The 21,400-nt window shown below is 42.9% G+C and overlaps 1 long non-coding RNA gene across 1 annotated transcript; it reads right to left on the bottom strand.

Moving 5' to 3' along the window:
- Nucleotides 1-5,744: 5,744 nt before the first annotated feature.
- LOC125923240 (uncharacterized) lies at nt 5,745-20,124 on the bottom strand. Its single transcript, XR_007457961.1, has 3 exons — nt 19,964-20,124; nt 17,374-17,567; nt 5,745-5,817 (listed from the first exon to the last, which is right to left on the bottom strand). It is a non-coding gene; the product is annotated as an uncharacterized LOC125923240 (long non-coding RNA).
- Nucleotides 20,125-21,400: the final 1,276 nt, after the last annotated feature.

Genomic DNA, 21,400 nt, shown 5'->3' with positions numbered 1-21,400 from the left:
GGCATGCACTATGGGCAATTAGAAAGGAGAAAAAGAGGAAATTTAGGATGGTTGAAGTCACGGGGCGGGCCGGGAAATCTTTAAGTGGGAAGAGGAGACCTTGTTACATTCGGGTCCCACCAGCTCTCAACCTTCATCCTTCCAGACATAGGAGTTCCAGACTTCTTACTTAATCTTATACAGAAGTCCCTCTATCCCACTAACTGAGTTTATTTAATGAGTATACATTGGGTGCCAATAATATACTCAAGACTGTTCTAAGGATCCTGGAGAACAAAAAATTTTATAAACATTCGTAACCTCAAGCCTTTTACAATCTTCTGTGCATGTTTGGGGGCATGGGCATCATATATTTTCAAGTGATGATTAATTCATGCCCTCCTCCAGATTTTCCTATTTTTCAAAAAATATATAAAATTTTTAACTTTTGTATTCACAGGAAATAAGCTTTGTGTTTAAATAACTGCTTTGTCGTTAATTAGCTATGGATGTGGGGCAAGGTACTTTCTTATTTAAGCCCCAGTCCCTCAACCACAAAAATAAGGAGAGTAAAATCTATTTCATGGTGTGATTTGTGGTGGTTTAATGAAATAATGTGTGCAGAAACTATCTGCTTCTGAATAAGTGGTTAATGCTGGCCTTTCCCTGCCTCATGTTCCCAGATCCTTGTGAAAGTCTTCCTGGTTCCCAAGTCCCCGGTTCATTGATTCATATCATACGTTTTCCTGATTTTCTAGCACTATCTGGGTAAGTAACTGTGTAGGCTTTGTACAGGCTTTGCCTTTCATACCAGAAATTGTATGATACAACAGGCAGTCATGCAGCCCTGAGTCTGAATTCCCAGCTCAGGCTCTTCCCTGGGCAAGTTATTTCAGGTCTCAGATTTATTTTCCTAATGTGTAAAATAGCCTACTGTTCCCCAACAACAAGCCTATTGTGATATCAATGCCCAATTTAGAAAAAGTGCTAAGGGGCACCTGGGTGGCTTAGTCAGTTGAGCAATCAACTTTGGATTTCTGCTCAGGTCATGATCCCAGGGACATGGGAGCCTTCTTGGGATTCTATCTCTCCCTCTCCCTCTGCCCCTCCACCCCCTCTCTCATAAAATAAATAAATAAAATTTTTAAAAAGTGCTAAGTAAATATCAGTTGTCCTTCCCTACTCCCCCCCCCCACCCCCCCGTACTTGTTTCCTCTTGTTGCTGTAACAAATTATCACAAACTTAGTGGCTTAAAGCAACACAAATTTGTTATCTTACAGTTCTGGAGGTCGGAAGTCCAAAATGGGTCTCAGTGGGTGTCAGTGTATCCGAAGGGCTGTGTTCCTTCCGGAGGCTCTAGGAGAGAATCGTCTCCCCTGCCTCTTCAAGATCTGGAGGCTGCCTACATTCCTTGGCTCATGTTCCTCTTCTACCTTCAAAGCCAGCAATTGCTTCACCTCTGCTTTTGTGAGCCCATCTTTTCTGACTCTTCTTCCTTCTTCTTTCCCTTCTAAGGACCCACCCAGGTAATCCAGAATAATCTACGCAGCGACATACTTATTTTCATTACATCTTCAATTTCTTCAGCCATGTCAAGTAACATTCACAGATTCCAGGGATTAGGACATGGCCATATTGAGGGAGTTGTTATTCTGCCTACCACTCCCTCGAACTCCTTCCTGATATGTAAACCTGAGCTCATCATCCCTGGCCCTCAAATTGACTCTGTTTGCCAATTTTCTTAATTGCTGTGATACCTACCTCACTTGGTCATCCAGATGGCTAACTGATGATTCATTCACAAACTCCGAGCCCGATGAGCCAGAACGAATTTAAGGAGATTTTCTGGAGATGCCTGGGTGGCTCATTGGGTTAAGCATCCGACTTCGGTTCAGGTCATGATCTCAGAGTTCATGTGTTCAATCCCCACAATCGGGCTCTGTGCTGACAACTCAGAACCTGGAGCCTGCTTGGGACTCCGTGTCTCCCTCTCTCTCTGCCCCTCCCCTGCTTGCACTTTGTCTCTCAACAATGAATAAATGTTAAAAAAAGAAATAAAGAGAATTTTGTGTACAACTCCCATGTTACAGATTAGGAAGAGGAAGCTGAGCATAGAAGGCATTTATTTAAGGTCACATGAACTCAGGGATTAGGATTTACTTTCCTGATATTCAGGCCAGCATTTTTACCACTATATAATGTGAATTATACTGACTCATTCACCTTATAAAGTTGCATAGAGTATTCATTTTCAGTATTTGAAATCTTCTCCTTCATCTCTATCTCTTAATGACCAGAATGCTGGGTTTAGAGATTAAAAAAGCAAAAAGTAGATCTGAGTTCCAGTGACACCATTTACCAGCTTTATGACTTTGGGAAAATCTAGATTGAATCTCAGTTTTCATGTAGAATAAGAATATTAATATTTCCCCTAGCTTCCTCCAAGGCTAGTTGTGAGTACTTCTTTTGTGGGTTTATTGGATGCTTTCTAAATCATAAGGAGGTGTAAAAAATATGGAACTATTTTTATCCAAGTTGAGGCCTCCTACCTAATGTTTCTGACTTTATTTTCTTCTTTTCCCATCCAGTCTGCTTAGTACTATCAGACTAATAAACTTCAAATACTATTGTAAGAACATGTAAGGTCTTGCTATTGCCTACTGTACCAAGTCCAAACTACACCCCTTAGTTTTCAGATCTTCCATTATCTTCTTCTAACCTACATAATCAAAATTAATTTCACTGTTGGCCAGAACACACCCTTACCATGAAAATGTCCGCATTGTCCACATCTATCCAGCTCATTCTTGCATTGGTGCTTCTGAGCTTGCATTTTATTCATTCACAAAGTCATTTCTCCTCTCTTTGCCCATCATTCAGTTCAAAAATTCAAAGCACTAAGCTTTTAAGAAGGTGTCATGCTAGCCATGGCCCCAAATCACTCTCCTCTTTTCATACCTGTTTCGAATCCCACCTTCTTCAGCAAAAATGTCCTTGACGACTCCTACAGAGAATGATACCTTCTTGCTCTAAAATCATGTAGCATTTAGAATCTCTACCACACATTTTAATTTGATTTATATGTTGTCTTCCATTCTCTTAGTTCTTGTAATGATTTTTTTAAAAATTTTAATGTTTATTTATTTTGAGAGAGACAGAGCGTGAGCAGGGGAGGGGCAGAGAATAAGGGAGACAGAGAATCTGAAGCAGGCTCTGAGCCATTAGCACAGATCCTGACGTGGGTCTTGAACCCACGAGCAAGATCATGACCTGAGCCAAAGTCCGACGCTCAACCGACTTATCCACCCAGGTGTCCCTGAATTTTTTTTTTTAAATAGAGCCAAAAGGAACCATTATTTTATCTAGTGTCTTGTTTTTAAAAAGGAGAATCAGTTAACTGGCACTGTATTTCTAATTGATTCAAATATTTTCATGCCTCCTAAAGATGGAATTCCCTCACCCATAGCTGCCCTACTGGCCTGCCCCTTCATCCAACAGCTGCTGGTTCAAACTTGGATGAAAATGGAGACACAGAGATACAGGAGGGGGCTATTGCCACAGTCTAGTGAAGTTTCTCAGGCCTGAGCCACTGCAGTGGCATCTGGAACAAAGAGGTGACCAAAGCAAGAAACAACTCAGAGCTTCATTTTGTATTTTGAGAAAACATTGGCTCATTTTATATATTTGGGCATCCATAGTGTTATATAGTCATAACTGATGCTCATAATAATGATGTTAAGGGAGGGGAGGATTGGAAGCCATCAAAGAAACACCAGGTAAAATACAGAGCTTCAACCGTATTTTTTTTTTTTTTTTTGCTTTTATTTACTTTTGAGAGAGAGAGAGAGAGAGAGACAGAGTGCAAGCTGGGGAGGGACAGAGAGAGACAGAGACACAGAATCTGAAGCAGACTCCAGGCTCTGAGCTGTCAGCACAGAACCCGATGCGGGGCTCAAACTTTTGAACCACAAGATCATGACCTGGGCAAAAGTCAGATGTTCAACCAACTGAGCCACCCAGATGCCCCCATCAGTATTTGTAATGTTCTAGTTTTTTTGTTTGTTTGTTTTTTTGTGTTGTGTTGTATTGTTTGATTGTTTTTAGATTTTATTTTTAAGTCATCTCTACACCCCACATGGGCCTCAAACTCACGATCTTGAGGTCAGGAGTCACATGTTCCACTGACTGAGCCAGCCAGGCGCCCCTTTAATGTTCTAGTTCTTGAGAGGTGGGCTCACAGGTATTCATTTTATTGTGCTTTATAATTTACATATATGTTATATTGGTTCTTTCGTATACATCAACGCACAATTTATAAGTATGAATAACCATCAAGACTAGCCTAAAGTACTTCTTTTTTATTATTATTAATTTTTTTTAATTTGAGTATAGTTGACATGAAATATTATAGTAGTTTCAGGTGTATACATGATGCTATCCTCACTGTAATGTGCTTCTTAATTATTAATCTATTTCTGTTACCTACCAGAAAAGGCTTGTGCTCTTTGAAGGAGTTAACATAGTCAGTTCAACATAAACTCTGCTAAGCAGAATGTCATACTCCCTGAGGACGTAATTCAATGAAATTGTTTTGGTCTCGCATCTTTTGCAGCACAAGTATGAGGAGACAAAGGAAAAGGTAAGATGCAAAACCAACCAGGAGGAGAGGACAGAAAAGGAAAAACCAGCTGAAAAAGTCCTTTTTATGTTGCTGAAGAGCAGAAGACAAAGCTCTGGGAGGAGAGGAGCAGGCAGAAGAGAGAAAACGCAACATTATGCAGAACAGAGACAGAAATAATTTATGCACCGCATGGAAATTAGGTACTGGGAGGCTGAGTCAAGCACAGAGTGGGCTTTTGGGCCCACTCGAGAGCTCTTTTAGACATGCGACCTGAGACACAGCCGCCACTGAGTACTAGGCCCAGCGATCAGCAGCAGCCTTTTCTGCTCCATACAGCCCGGAGCTCTTTCTTTGTTGCAACATTTTCAGTCAGTCTTCATGGGGCAAGGTATTATGCTCGATGCCAGGCAGGATGCCTATCCTCCAGGGACCCTCAGAGTTGGGAGGACTCAGAAGAAAGGCACAAAACAAAACTTTCTAAGTCAGGGATCCGTCCTGGCAACCAAAGCGCTGAATTAGGCAGGCAGATCTTGTGGGGCTGCCACATTGCGTGCGTGTGTGTGTGTGTGTGTGTGTGTGTGAATCTAGAAGTTTAAACACCTCCATTCTGACCCCATTCCCACCATTCCCAAAAGTCTTACTATGACAGCTCATGCAATTACCTACCTGCTTGGTCCTTGAAGGCATTTGAATTTGCATCCCTCTTGGATAAGTGGATACATTTCATTCTTGGGTTTTTATCATTTTTCTATTACCTTCTTGCATAACAACGGTTAACATGATGATATTCCTGACTAGATCAAACAAGTTCTTTTCAAGCTAACAGGTGCACCTCCAGTTTCTGTGCTTTCTCTTTGCTAACACAGTGTTTGCTTTTGTTCCCAGAACTCTGCGCTAGACTGATAGTTCTAATGATTTTTTCAAGAATAATCCCTAAATCCTTTTCTTGATCTGTGTGTTAGAAGATGATTTTCTGCCTAGACACATCACTGGGCTGGCCTCTTTCCTCCCTGGTTAATTATTAGTTTGTCTGTTAAATTACACTTGCCATTGCTGATAAAATCACAGAAGTGTCCAAGCTTTTTCCATTGCTTTCATTGTTTATTGCTGGTTAGTTCTTCCTGCAAATTGGGGGGGGGGGGGGGGGAAGGGGGGGGGGGGGTTGGTTTCCAATTCCTCCTTCCAAGTTTCTTCTTTATAGTGGAATTTTGGACACCTAAACACAAAAGTCAAATCAATATAGCCAAGCTTCCTGGAAAGAATAAAGAAGTGAGAAATGTACTAGGTGATTTTAAGCAACTTCACAATGGGTCATAAAATAATGAGTTCTAAGAGAGATACATTAAAAAAAGAGTGTATAACAAATAGTAAAAATAAAAACAGATCCCTCAAAATGCAGTGCAGCAAAATCGACATGAAACCAAATAGCATGGGTAATAACTTTGAATCATATAGCTCCAATTTACATGTGAAAGAAATAAGGCATTGTTTTCTTTTCTGTTTAAAAATTTTTTTTTAATGTTTACTTATTTATGAGAGAGAGAGAGTGCGAGTGGTGGTGGGGGGGGTGGGTAGGATGCAGAATCCGAAGCAGGCTCCAGACTCTGAGCTTCAGCACAGAGCCTGATGCAGGGATTGAACTCACGAGCTGTGAGATCATGGCCTGAGCCGAAGTCAGATGATTAACTGACTGAGCCACCCAGGTGCCCCAGCATTGTTTTATTTTCCATTAAACAATTGAATTTCTATTCTAAGCCCTAATCTTATAAGATTGGCAAACTTTCAGCCTCAGTCCTCTTGGAGTGATCCTCTCCGGGGTGTACTAAGTTTCTGATGTCTCACTAAGGGTCAACGCCCATGTATTGGTTTGCTCCAGCTTCCACAACAAAATGACCCAGACTGGGCGGCTTAAACAACAAAAATGTATTTCTCACAGTTCTGGAGGCTAGAAGTCCAAGATTAAGGCACCAGAAAGGTGGGTTTCTTCTGAAGACCTCTCTCCTTGGCTCTCAGATGGCCATCTTCCCCCTTTGTCTTCCCAGGATTTCCCTCTTTGTGTGCCTGTGTTCTAATTTCTTCTTTGAGCGACACCAGTGAGATTGGATTAAAGCCCACCCATAAAGACCTCATTTTATCTTAATTACCTCTTCAAAGACCTCTTCTCCAAATACAGTAACATACTGAGGTCCTGAGGATTAGGTTTCAACATATGAATTTACGGGGGTCGGGAGAGCACAACTCAGCCCATCACAACCAAGGAGTTACCCAGGGGTAACTCCTTCTGCCAACAGCCAGTCTTCCACACAGAGAGCCAGAGCCTTATCTCTGGCCATGAGACGCCAGAGCCACTCAGACCAATTGCTTTCTGCTGCTTTCAGGCTGGGTTGGGGAATAAGAATGGGTCCAGGGGTGCCTGGGTGGCTGAGTTGATCAAGTATCTGCCTCCTGATTTTGGCTCAGGTCATGATCTCATGGTTTGTAGGTTCAAACCCTGCCTCGGGCTCAGTGCTGACAGTGTGGAGCCTGCTTGGGATTCTCTCCCTCTCTTTCTCTCTCTGCCCCTGCCCTACTCACACACTCTCTCTCCCTCTCTCTCAAAATGAATAAATAAACTTAAAAAAATGGGTCTGTAGGGTAGGATCCCCGAGCATGTTTTGTACCATGAAAGAGCCCCCCACTATCGCCCTGCACCCCACGGTGATGACAGAGAGGACTTTGCTCTTGCAATACCCCCAGGTTTTACTCCTGTCATCCAAATGGGAAATTTTTCTTTTTGGTTTGGGGAAGATATCCTTTACCTCGGACCTTATCGTCCTTGATGAATTTGACTTTTTGAAACAAAAGCCTGGAGATCTGGTGAACTCTTTCTACTCCCTGACTGCTACTGCCTTCCCTAAGGTTATGAAGCAGCTGCTTGAGTTGAAAGAAACAAAAAATGCAGAAAAAATTAGGATCTCAAAGTGCTATTTAGTTACACTATTCTTAGTATGTATCCATGAGGATCTGTACTTTGTCTAATCCCAGTGTTTTAAGAGTTCCAGTAGATATTTTAGAATTGTATGATTTTTTTTTCAGTCAGAAATGACAGGGTCTTATGGAAATAGAATATATTATTAACAAATATATTATTAACAAATATGACAAGTATTTGTTGAGTATCTACACGAAACTTTACACTGGGGACCCAAGAAATATTTCTTGACTTTGGGGTATAAAATACAAAAATGAAACAAAAACCAACACATGATAATCATTGCATCTATCTCTCTTTTGAAGCATACCATTTTTTCTGATTTAAAAAAAGGGATGGGGCGCCCGGATGGCTCAGTTGGTTAAGCATCCAACTCTTGATTTTGTCTAAGATCATGATCTCATGATTCATGAGGCTGAGCCCCAAGTCGGGCTCCACACTGACAGCATGGAGCCTACTTGGGATTCGCTCTCTTCTCCTGTCTCTCTGCTCCTCCCCTGCTTGCACGTGCTCTCTCACTCTCTCTCTCAAAATAAATAAATAAACTTTAAAAACAAAACCAAAAAAAAGATACATATCCTTGGTTAAAAACTTGAAGAACTCAAAGTGAAAATCATCTGTAATCTTACCACCCACAAAAAGCCCATTAAGTTTTAGACTCCTGGTATACACTTAAACAGTTTTTGTAAATAGCTGTTGCTCACTTGTTCATTCATCAGTTATATATTGACGTTTACTATATGTAAGGAAATCCTTGTGCTTTTGATAACTCCCTAAATGCAGCCTTTCTTACAACAGAGTAAGTTAATGTCCCAACAAGCCCCAGATAATAGTGATTGGACCATACTTGAGCCCATGACCCACCGTGGGCAGAGAATGACAGCAGGTCTGGAAAAACCTTCCCTCCCCAAGTGGAGTCCAGTGATCCCATGGGGCTCAAAAATCATTGCTATGAAGCATTGTACCCTGCATCCAGTCATAAAAAAAACAGGCGCGCTGGACAGTAAGAGCAAGGACTCTGGAGCCAGGCTGCCTGGGTTTGAATCCTGATTCTACCCCTGCACTCTACCTGTGTGACTTTAGACAAGTTACTGAGTCTCTCTGTGCCACAATATCTTCTGTGGAGGACAACTACCTTAACTTTGGTTGTTGTAAGAATTAAATGGGTTGGTATATGTAAACTCTAAGAACAGTGCATGGCACATCTTAGGCACACAGTAACTATTAGCTATCGTTTTGTTTTCATTTTGAAATACCGTGCCCCAAATGTTCTGAACTCCACCCCCACCCACACACACACAAACACATGCTTTTTGTCTTCTGATCCTCATCCAAAATGATTATATTATCAATGGTAGGGGCCAATTCGTTGGCAAAAAGGAGGAAGAAACCCCGTGAATAGTTGACTGCAGGCTCTAGTCTGCAAATGCTTGAGTATGAATAGATTGATTTAAAACTGTCTCCAGTAGGACTTTCTCAAAAGAGAGAGGACTTAAGTTTCCCTTCCTCTTTTTTCCTCTCCCACCTCCACACTCAAAATGCTTTATCTTGAGAATAAAGAGAAGCAGCCCCCCAGGGTCTGCTAAGTGCTAGAGAATTCCAAGCCCACACAGAAATGGGTGCATGGCTGGCACTTAACACTTCCAAGACTCACTTTCTATCTCTCCTGTCTACTTGTCGCACTGGGTTTCTCTAGGTAGTAGGAAATGTGTACCCTGTTTGCAAGTTTCACGCTTCATAGTTTGTGCCACCAGAGAAATGCTTATTGACCTCTTTTGCCTTGGGGCCAAAAACCCTAGAGAAAGAACTCATGGTCTCTGCTTCTAGGTGCCCTCTCCTAAGCCAATTGATGGGTCATGGTTGGGTGGAGGGCACAGTGAGTTAGGTAAGAACATTGTGTGGTGGGTCGCGGAAAGGCTGGGTTCCCAAGAGAAGGGGGAGACTGGGCAGAAACTCCTATAAAAGTCCAGAAAAAACAGTTTTATCCTTTATACCCATGGCTAGTTATCCAATGAATATGAGCACCCATTTTTAATATTCTTTTTATTCTTTAATATTTTTATTTTGTTTAATATTTTATTCTTTAATATTTTTATACTTTAATATTGTTTTTAATATTAAAAAGAAATAATAAAATATACTCTAATTGTGCCTAAAATTGCAACTCAGTTTTTTAAAATGTTTATTTCTATGGGAGGGAGGGGTGGGTGGGTGATGGGTATTGAGGAGGGCACCTGTTGGGATGAGCACTGGGTGTTGTATGGAAACCAATTTGACAATAAATGTCATAATAAAAAAAAAATGTTTATTTCAAACTCCTAGGATTCTGATTTCTGAAGTGAAACTAGCATTTCCCAAAGGAGACGACAGGTAATATACGTGCTCTTTTTCTAGAGAATATAAATAAGAACCGACTCTCATGGCATGTACATTTGAAAATGTTTGATTCCAGATGAAGAGCCTGTGAAAGTGATTTGTGGCTTAAAACAAAGAGGACCTAGGAAGGCAAGTACCCAGAGTAAAAAAAAAAAAAAAAAAAAAAAAAAAAAAAAAAAGATGTTTGCTTGTCTCTATTTATTTTCTTCCTAGAAGCAGGGACAGGAAAACTCACTTCAATTAGGAACTGACTCTGTACCAGGCATTGGGCCAGGAGTTTAACATACATTATTATTTAATTTTTACCACCCTCCAGAAGATAAGAAATTATCCCCATTTTGCCCAGGAGGAAACTGAGATGCTGAGAAGTTAAGTAATTTCCCCCAACTTAACAGCCAGTAAATGGTGAAGCTGGGGTTTTAATTCAGGTTCATCTGTAAGTTGGCTGCAGGGGTTCATGATCTTTATAGCATACCCAGCAGGCAAAGGAAGATAACAGAAGTGGTCAGAGTTGGGTAGGAAATGGGACGGAGTGCTTAGTACCACTGTGGGTAAACTTTCAACTTAGAAAATGTAAAATATGAAGTTAATGAAGTATACTTTAGCTACTTAGATGAATTTAAGGAAGTTACCAGAATCATCTCTACTATCCAATGGAAAAGGGAAGGCTTATTTCATGGAGGAAGAAAAGTGAGTAGAGTGAGTAGAAAGGGAAAGGTAGATTTATGTATCTATTCAATACCTCAGAAATTTTGCTGTTGCTTTTTTTTTAATGTTTATTTATTTTTGACAGAGAGAGAGAGAGAGAGAGAGAGAGAGAGACAGAGCATGAGCGGGGGAGGGGCCTAGAGAGAGGGAGACACAGAATCTGAAGCAGGGTCCAGGCTCCTAGCTGAGCTGTCAGCACAGACCCCGATGCAGGGCTCGAACTCACAGACCATGAGATCATGATCTGAGCCAAAGTCAGAAGCTCAACCGCCTGAGCCACCCAGGAACCCCCCCCCCCCGTTTTTTTTAATGAAGCTCAGTGTCAACTGAGATATAAAGAATTATGTGATCACTTAAGGATACGGTAATAATTTTTTAAGGTGTAAAACACTAGTCTGGGTCAAGCCAAAAAGATTCCTTATAGTTTAGGATGTTAGTATTTACTGTTTACTATTTTCAAGGCACTTCAAAGTTTTAGGACAGTTACTTGAAAATACATAATCATTATCACCGTTGTTGATACACTTACTTAAAATTAAAAAAAAATAGAAGCATGAATCATTTGGAACTTAATGGTCACAGGCTCAATTAAAACTTTTTTAAAGGTTTGTAATTATGAAAGGAGCTTGAGGAAAACCATTTATTAAAGCATTTTTAAAATGTTAACTATTAAAATGATTTCTTCAGACATTCTGTTCTTTCTCTAACAGGAACTAGTTAAAGATGAAGTATTTCATTCTGTATGTTAAATAACTGCTTTACCGGCTTCTCATTTTTTTTCAGTCCACATTTTAGAATCTCAAAACAATAGTATGTAATGGAAATGTGAGATTTTCCATTGTAGTGATGTAAATTAGCAGTTGCCACCATCTCCTCAAGTAACGCAGGTACTATTGAAACATGTCATATCATGTAGGAATTTAATTTGAGCACCACTCCAAGGATAGAATCATCTTGGATCCACTTTTGTTTAGACCTGATCCATGCCCATAACCCTTCTGGGCTCCAGTTTCATTAGGTAAATATAATCTTGTCTCCTTCATGTATCTTAAAGCTTTTAGGAAGATGAGGTGAGATCAAGGACTACTTATTCACCTCTGTACCCTCTCCCACAAGGGACCTGGCCTATAGTGGGTATTCTGTGGGTATTCAGTGAATGCTTGACAGGTGCCTTGAAGAAGGAAATCCGTCCAAAGAATCTAAGAATAAGATCAGGCATCTGTAAACCTCAGGTCCTCAGCGATCCTATCCTACCATGAAGCTTTTATTGCCATCTGGAAACGGTGTTTGTATTGGTGTACTTTGTTTTAAGGCTATGGACTCAGAGAGGACAAGGAAAAAAGTACAACCCAAGAACATACATGTAAAAATCAACATATATGCAAAAATATCTGTAAACTCAATTTAAAGCATTTTTAAATGTTTATTAATTTATTTTGAGAAACAGCGCACAAGTTAGAGTGGGGGAGGGGCAGAGAGGGAGAGAGAAAATCCCAAGCAGGCTCTGCAAGGTCAATGCAGAGTCCGATGCGGGGCTTGATCCCATGAACTGTGAGATCGTGACCTGAGCTGAAGTCAAGAATTGGACACTCAACTGACTGAGCCACCCAGGCACTCCTTAATTTAAAGGGTGCCTGGGTGACTTTTTAACTTCAAAGCAGAAATAAAATTATTCAGTAAGAGCTATGAGCCATTAAAATAAACTTCAGTTTAATATTAAGACCACTTAAAGGAGACAGAGAAAGAAAAGGACAGGACAAGGAAAATGAAGGATACAAGGATCTGAGGTTGGGCTCCTGTGCCCCATGGGGCAAGGACGGACCTCAATGTCTAAAACTACTTTTACGATGCCTGCCTTTAAATGTGTAAGATATGTATGCATTGGGTGAAATTGTTACAAAGAGTTGGGCTCTTAAGTTCCTAACATGGAAGCAGAAACAATCTTGAAATCACTTCTAATTTTCAGTGGGGAGAAGGGAAACAACTTCACACGTCAGAGGGGAAATGGGCCTTGACAGTTCTCATTTTTAAAAATATGTGTTTCATGGAGAATTAAGACAATCATCGTTGTGACTATCAAGCATGTTACTTTCAAAGACTCACTGACCTTTGTTTTACGACAACTATAGGCAAAAATGGGCCCCATGGCCCAAAGAAATCGAGCCAAAGGTTGGATATCTTTACATCTCTCTCTTTTTTGTTAAATTTTATTTATTTATTTTGAGAGAGTGAGGGAGAGGCAGCGAGGGAGGGAGGGAGAATCCTAAGCAGGCTCCTCGATGGCTCGATCTCATGAACCGTGAGATCATGACCTGAGCCAAAATCAAGAGTCAAATGCTTAACCAACTGAGACACCCAGGCGCCCCGTCCTTACATCTCTTTTTATCCATCCTCATCCTTCAGAATTGTTGTAAAACATAGGTCTCCCTTTTCACTCTTGCAAAACACCTGTCATAATGCTTTCGGGGTGATCCCCTCCTCATTCATTCCCTCCTCCTGCTTGCTGCTGTCATTCTCTCTCCCCTTCTCCTCCTGCTCCTGCTCCTCCTCCAGCCCCCTCTCCTCTTCTCCCTCCTCTTCCCCTCCTCCTTTCCTTCCTCCTTGTCCTTTTCTTCCTCTTCACCATTGCCATCATCTTCATAACATAGCCCCAGCCTACTTTTCCAGTGTCTCCTCCTGAGTCCCAGAGTCCTAGCCATAATCGACTTTTCCCCATTTTCCACACATGCTACTTCTATGTCTCTATGCCCTTGTCTGTCCCATTTGTCTTTCTGCCTGGAAAATGTCTACATTTTCTTCAAAGGCTGGGGTAAATTCAATCTCCAACAGCCATTCTCAACCCTTGCTGCACTAGAATCATCTGAGGAGATTTTAAAAAATAGTGCCCGGGTCCCACCCTCCCGGAGACCCTGATTTAATTGGTTGTTTGAAATGTACAACCAGGGTTGAGAACAACTCCTTTGTACCTTTTTGTGACCGTCCCCTCTATGTAGACGGAATTATTCCTTCACATGAGTTTCCAGAGCTTTCTCTATACATCTCCATCGTACCACATGACACAATGTATCGCAGTTCTGGTTTACTATTTTACGCGTGTGTTAGACTTGAGCTTTACTGGGGTCATTTTTCATCCTTTTATGCCCTGTCAGAATCAGCTGGAGAGGTTCTCCCAATACACACCCAACCCCTAGAAAATCTATCTGAAATCTTGAGAGGTAGGCATGAGAGCAGGATAGATGTGGAGGATGAGGTTTTTGTCATTTCAGTGAGTTCTTCGGTGACCCCAATTTTCAGCCGCCAATACACCCGCCCCCCCCCCCAACCCCAGCTACTATTCTAAAACTAATTATGATTCCTTTCTGTCTTCCTTGGAGTTCCTTCTGTCACGAAGTCCTGTCCTTTCTCCGCAATGGCTCCCAATGACACGCCGTGTCCCCCATTTGCAGGGCTTGGGTGTGCCATAAGAATGATCTCTTGCAAGTGTTGGCTTCTGTCATACTCTTCTGAGAAACTAGCACAGGCTTCCAATTGTTTCTTGAGTCAAATGTAAACTAATTATGGGCTTTGACGTTTTCCACTAACTTATTCAGGAGCCCTCTCTTTCTACAACCCCGGGGCTTATTGTATCTTCAAATTGGCAAAATACCATTCTTCCTCCTGCCTCTACAGCTCTCTATATTCCATTATTCCCCTATAAAAAGGCTGCTTTCCCTTCCCTTTCACAGGTTTCTTTTTTTTTTTTTCTTTACAAGATTTTATTTAAATTCAAGTTCCTTAATATATAGTGTAGTATTGGTTTCAGGAGTAGAATTTCGTGAATCATCACTTGCATATAACACACAGTGATCATCACAAGTGCCCTCCTTAATGCCCATCACCTATTTAGCCCATCCGCCCCACCCCACCTTCCAGACACACTATGGGTTTCTTAAGCAAAACAAAAAAAAAAAATGCAAAATTTGTTTAAAAATCACTGCTTGGGGGGCGCCTGGGTGGCTCAGTCAGTTGGGCGGCCGACTTCAGCTCAGGTCATGATCTTGCGGTCCGTGAGTTCAAGCCCCGCGTCGGGCTCTGTGCTGATAGCTCAGAGCCTGGAGCCTGCTTCATATTCTGTGTCTCCCTCTCTCTGACCCTCCCCTGTTCATGCTCTGTCTCTCCCTATCTCAAAAATAAATAAACGTTAAAAAAAAAATTAAAAAAAAAAATCACTGCTTGGGGCGCCTAGGTGGCTCAGTCAGTCAGTTAAGCACCTGACTCTTGATTTCGGCTCAGGTCACGATCTCACGGTTCATGAGGTAGAGCCCCTGCATTGGGCTCTGTGCTGACAGTGCGGAGCCTGCTTGGGATTCTCTCTCTCCCTCTCTCCCTGCCTCTCTTCTGTCCGTGCCCCTCCCCCTCAAAATAAGTAAACTAAAAAAAAAAAAAAAAAAAAATCACTGCTTAAGCTTATGTAAAACCTTCCTTACTACTTCTAACATTGTTACCAGTTTTTTTTGTTTTGTTTTTGTTTTTGTTTTTTTGTCACTGAGTATGCATCTTGTTACTTTTCTTAGTGTATTTTACTTTTTATTTTGGTATGTTTCTTTTTTGTCCAGTGGAACAGAGATATGAAACCAGAAGACTTGCCCCACTATTTTTCTCAGACCTTTCACCTGGGGGAGCCTCAGTGCTCCTACCTATGAAACGGAGACAATCACCGTAACTCTTCCCTGCCTATCTGAATTCAGTGCTGGAGGACCACAGAAGATACAGTGCACGGAATGTGCTCTGTGGGTTCTAAGCTGGTTTCTAAATGCCAGACAGTTATTACCGTTATTATTTTCTGCCAACTAACTTCACTGCAATGGTCTGCACACAGCTCTATACCAATGAAATCCTTAACATGGAAGCATCTTAAGCCATTTTGCAGGAAGAAGGATACAAAATGTTTATGCTCTACCTTGATTTCATCATTATTCTTTTTTGTTTGTTTATTTGGGTTTTTTTTTTTGGGGGGGGGAGGTTAGGGACAGAGTGACAGGGAGACACAGCATCTGAAGCAGGCTCCAGGCTCTGAGCTGTCAGCACAGAACCCAACATGGGGCTCAAACTCAAGAACCATGAGATCATGACCTGAGCCCAAGTTGGACGCTTAACTGACTGAGCCACCCAGGCGCCCCTCATTTCATCATTATTCTTATGGTGTTTGTTTCATTCCGTGTTTCCAACAAGCTTTAAGCTATTTGCAAGTTCTTTATGTGTTCATCCAAAACTAAGTTGAAAAGTTCGCAGTGGAAGCCATGTGAAGCCACAGCAAAGCACCAGACACAGAGCAGGGTCTCTCAGAAAGGCAAGTGCCTTGTGGGAATAAGAATCCAGAATCTGTGCTCCATTTTCCTTGGGGGCTTTCTCAGCAACCGTTCTGCCTCTGAAGCAACTTAGGAGCCCCGAAAGAAAAACACCACATGCAGTAGCCAACCTCCCACTCCCATCGTTCCTTCAGCTCTGCCTTAAGCAAGTCACAATAATATTTGGAATCGGCAAAGCGACTTCTTTCCAGGGCGTTCACAGCACTAATACATTCCCTCATTAATGCACACAACATTCCTGTGGAGGAGGTGGGTGGCAAGCGATTTCAAATCCTTTTCTTCTCTACCTACCAAAGAGTCTTTCCTTTCAATAGCTGACACAAACGAGTGAACCATTTTGGTTATAAGATTATGATTCGCCCATCGTCCCCCATTAACACTATTAAAACAACCTTTGTCCTTCTTAAAATCTGTGCAGCCAAGTGTGTGCAGAGTTTAAAAAGAACATAAAGACTGCCCCAGACATCTGTGTGTGAGACCAGGCATTAGATACGATGTCCTTTGTCTGGCTTTGGAAAACTCCCATAGGACAAATAGGATTAGACGTGACACTTCCCTTTCTCTGGCAGCCTCCTGAGCCTCACCCCTTTCCACAACCTTTTATCCTCATACACAGCCCTCTAGATCTCTGCCCTCACCATCGTGGCAGACATCCAGAAACCATTCCGTCTCCCTCACCTTCCTGTCCCACCTGGGCAAGGATAAATTGCTTCCATTCTATAAGAGAGTGCAAACAAGTCAGAAGTCCGAGCACCAAACCCGGGGCATCCCTAGGCTCCCCATTTGTTTTTTTATAAGTTTATTTATTTATTTTGAGAGAGAGAGAGCATGAGAGAGGGAGGGGCAGAGAGAGGGAGAGACAGAATCCCCAACACGGGGCTCTATCCTACGAACCGTGAGATCTTGACCTGAGCCGAAACCAAGAGTTGGTCGCTTAACCTACTGAACCACACAGGCGCCCAAGGCTCCCCATTTCCTCATCCAGGCTGGAGGCCCAGAGCCTTCACACTGCTTCTCCTAGAATCTCCCCCATGACAACACATCTGGGCCACACTTAGAGCAAGTGCAACACCGCATGTTCTGGGCTTTTTCTGAATCCTCCGTCACGTCTACTCTGCTAAGTGCATGGATTCACTAATGGATAGTTGAAGGTTCACTACATGGCAGAATAGAAGGGGGGATAGGAACGAGCATTTCCAAGTGCCCCCTTTATGCCAAGTGCTGGGTCAAGTAATATAATATCATTTCATTGTCACCACAGCCTATGAAGCAGACGGTCACATCCCTGCTTTGTGTCTCGCTCACCAGAATCGCAGTGGCTTAACACATGAAGGGTTTAGCTCTTGCCTTGGAAGCATATCAATCATACCTCCGCTCCATGTGGTCACCTGGGTGATGGAGGCACTGCCGTGTTGTGACTGCACTTTGTGGATCCCAGGGCTGTCTTGGCCAGCAAAGCAGAAGAAAGCCTGGAGTGTCATGCACCGGCTTTTCGTTGCTTTAGTAGAGTCGCTTGTGGTCACATTCCACTGGCCACATACTCACATGGCCACATCTAACTTGCTGCGAGGGGACAGGGAGACGCACAAAAACAGATGGAATGTACTGTGAGTGGCTGTGGTCATGCCAGTGTAGTAGACATGTAAATGTCAATAGCTATGCTTCTATTTCCTTTAAATGCACATGTCACATTATTAATGGTGCATAAAACCCCACCGAATGACTGTCCCACACCTGATTCATGGGGGCCTCTGTCTTGGGACTTCTAACTTGTTTTCATCAATTAATATCTTTTGATACTTATTATGTGCATGGCACTGTGGGTGGGGGACCAAGAGGGTATTTACAGATTCAGGGAGGAGGTCAGAGACATTCAGAAATAAATGTCATTTTAAAAAGGAGGCAGATTCAGATGGATGGGACAAAAAAACAAAAAAACAAAAACTACCAAGCACTTGGGGACTGCAGAGGAAGCAATCATTTCCTGTTGAGGCACTGGGAAAGGACTTGGAAGGGATTTCTCCATTTCATTTAAAGACTAAAGACATTAAAGATTAATAAGTATTTCCTAACAGGTAAAGGATGGGATGGGGAGGGGTGTGTATGGGGGGGTGGCATGAGGGCCCTCAGCCAGTAGAGCTCAGAAGGTGTTCAGAACAAGTAAGCCCTCTGCTGTGTGGTTGAGGCAAGGGCGCAGGACAGGAAGTCTGGAGAGATGAGGCTGGAAAATATGTTGGATTCAGACAGGACAGGAGGGTCATGAGCACCATGCTTGGAAGTGTGGATATTCTGGGAAAATGGGGAGCCACCCACAGAGGGTCTCTGCACACAGGGATGCTATGGTGACATCTATCTAGACTCTCTTAGAGACAGTCCCCATCAGAGTATTAACTGATGATTTTTTTTTTCCTTTTCCTCCCTTTGGGAATTCCTAGTCTTCGTGAACATATTTATTTTGCTTCTATCCTGGGGTTTGTAATCAAACATGAATTTAATCTGCCTAAACACACATACCACAGAGGCAAAGTTTCTATTTTATCCAAAGAAGTCTGTAATCAGGCATTCACACTCCTTCAGCTTTTCTGGGTGTTTTCTCTCCCCACCCCCCCCATCCTCTTTGAAATAAACATTCTTGTAAAATATTGCAACTTCAGAATAAAGATCAAGGAACAGAATTGCATGCTGTAGTTTGGTTCTATCATACTGAATTTAGTTGTACTGAATTTGGGCTCCCTATTAGGACTAAAGGCCAGTTTACCATCTACTTGCTGTGTGCTTTTGCCAAGTTACTTGGCGTCTCTGCGCTTTAGTTTCTTGATTTAGTAAGAAACACTATTTACCGATTATTTGTTCCAAATTTTGATGTAATACCTTGTAGAGGCTGGGAAATGTACCAGTCATAGATGACCTTAATAAAAATGTTTTATCCCTTTCTGAAGAAAGGAGGCAGGGAAGGAAAGGCATGAATATAAATTGCATACATTGCATGCCAGCACGTCTGCTTGAGTTTGCACGTGTGCTGTGTCTTTTCTGACATGACTCCCACAAGGCAGCTGTTTTACAGGGAACAAGCCCAGGGTCACCCCCGTAACTTGCAAAATGGCATTCAGCTGGTGAGTGACAGACTCAAGTTTGAAGGGTACAGACTTTTGGATCTCAAGCCCAAACCTATCCCACACGGAGCGAGGAGTTGGGAGCAGAAGCTCGCATTTGCCACAGTGTTCTTTGCAAAGCCATGGCTGAGCCTCTTGGTCTCCATTTGTGGTAGGAATGAGTAATTTTTTGGCACTCCCGGCATACTTTTCTCTATCACATTCGGCTGTGATGGATCAATCCCACAGTTTGTGGTTCCAGGACACCTCCGCAGCCTCCAGATGCCCCTCGCCCACCAGGCCAGACTCATTGCTTTCACTGATGTCAGTGTCTCTGGAGGATTCCTCTGAATCACCGTTTGGTCACTCCCTCTTAATTGCTGACAATTACCGAATTCACGGTCCTACAATAAGCAAGGAAAAGGGTACCATTTTCGACTACATGTGTGTTTAGTGTTGCTGGCAGCTTTGTAAACTTATTAGTGCTCTGCATACCATATAATTAAGATCGAATTATCTGAGAGTTTAAAATAGTGCCTGCTGCTGTTGTGCTGCTGAAAATGGTAAGGAAAAAATATTTGCCTTTTTTTTTTTTTTTTTTTTTTTTACATATGCAGCTCACCTCTTCGACCGCCCCTCCCCGCCCCCCCTTTTTCTCTGAAATTCTCATTCTCAAAAGGGCCCACGGGGCTGAGATCACCTGGATGGAGAGAGAGGCCTCACTAGGCTCAAACACTCTGCTTTCAAAAATGTTTCCACATCAGAAGCACGAGGGCACACTCTAAGACATCTGCCACGGCACCTTCTAGAAGGGGCCTGCAGTGCCAGGCAGGTGAGAGTAAACAGGAGGCCAGAAGGGGAACTCACCCGATGGCTGGGGCTCAGATGCTAGTGTCTTGGTGAGACGGGACCACAAATGGCTCGAGGCTGATACTTCAGGAGGAGAGTACCCAGTTGTGTAGGTTATCAACACCTGGAGCCAGGAATAAGCAGATTAACCCAAGAATACATGCGGTGTGGGAGCCTAGAGGAAAAAATGGGACAGAAAGGGGTAATCCAGGCACACGCCTGAAGCACTCACTTCAAGACATGGTTTTGGGCTCCTCCCTGTCTATACTGGGCTGAAAGCCTAGTGTGGGGGAGGCAGAACAGAAAGGCAAGGAAGATATGCCAGCATGGTAATCAATGAACCCCTGCAGGCAGTGGTTGCCCGGGGTGCATGGGTGACAGGGAGAGCAGGAAGTGTCTCTAGGGATGTGGAGCCAAAGGGCATCTTGAAGACTCCTGGGAGCTAGCCAGACAGAGGGGAAAGGGCATCCCAGGGAGAGAGAACAACACGAGCAAAGCCTAAGAGGCAGCAGAGAGCAGATCGGCTAAATGTGAGGACTTCCCTGGCCCCCAAAACAAAGGTAAAAATGCTAACTGATTTTCAGGAGAGAAATAGCAGCAGATTTCTCTTAAAAAACAACAACTCATACTTGTAATTGAATGACTTGAAGGGTGAGAGCAAAGATCAGTGAGAACAGTGATTTTCTAAGTGTGGTACTCACTGAGAGCACCACAGAACTTGCTAGAAACACCACTTCCCAGACCTGATGAATCAGATATTCTGCGATGGAGCCCAGCCCTCCAAGTTTTAGCAAGCCATCCAGGTAATACTGATGTACTCTAAAGATCTAAAGGAGGCCACTGCAGTAAACCAAGTGAATAAGGATCCAGGTGAACAACGGACCAAGGCAGTGGTGGTAAGAATGCAGAAAGGCAGATTAAGAAGATATGTGGGTGGAATCCCTTTGTACCTCTCTCATTACAATTTCCTGCTTTCCACTATGTCTTTTCCCCTCCCGCTGTGCTTTGTGTCCCTAAGTGTCTTGAGGGCAGAGACCCCATCTCCCCCCAGACTCTTGTAGTCCCCTGCATGGTCCCTCAAACACAAGTGGAGTTCAGGTGAGGGTAGACCAAGCAATACTGCATTCTGTCATGACTAGTCCTAGGACCCAGGGGTGGGACTGACCCCGTGAAGGGCCTACAGAGCCCTCGCAGGGGAGGGGAAGCCTCAGGGGGGTGCAGCTATGTTCACAACAACCCAGACCTCCCATGGCAGCTAGCAAAAGAGGCAGAGAAGACCGAGAGAAGTGGGAAAGAGAAGAGGCACTGAAGAAGAAGAGAGATGAAATGGAGGGAGGCAGAGAGGCTTTGGGAAGGAGGAAGAGAAGAGGGAAGAGAAAGAGGAGTTGGGAAGGTAGATGGATTTGAACATTAGCTCCTCTCCCTCCTCCAATCCCAGCACTCCCAACTCTGGCT

This window comes from Panthera uncia, chromosome B1 (genome assembly GCF_023721935.1).
Source record: "Panthera uncia isolate 11264 chromosome B1, Puncia_PCG_1.0, whole genome shotgun sequence".
Classification (NCBI taxonomy): Eukaryota; Metazoa; Chordata; class Mammalia; order Carnivora; family Felidae; genus Panthera; species Panthera uncia.
The sequence above is the reverse complement of the archived record's forward strand: the minus strand, read 5'-3'. Positions and strand labels throughout refer to the sequence as shown.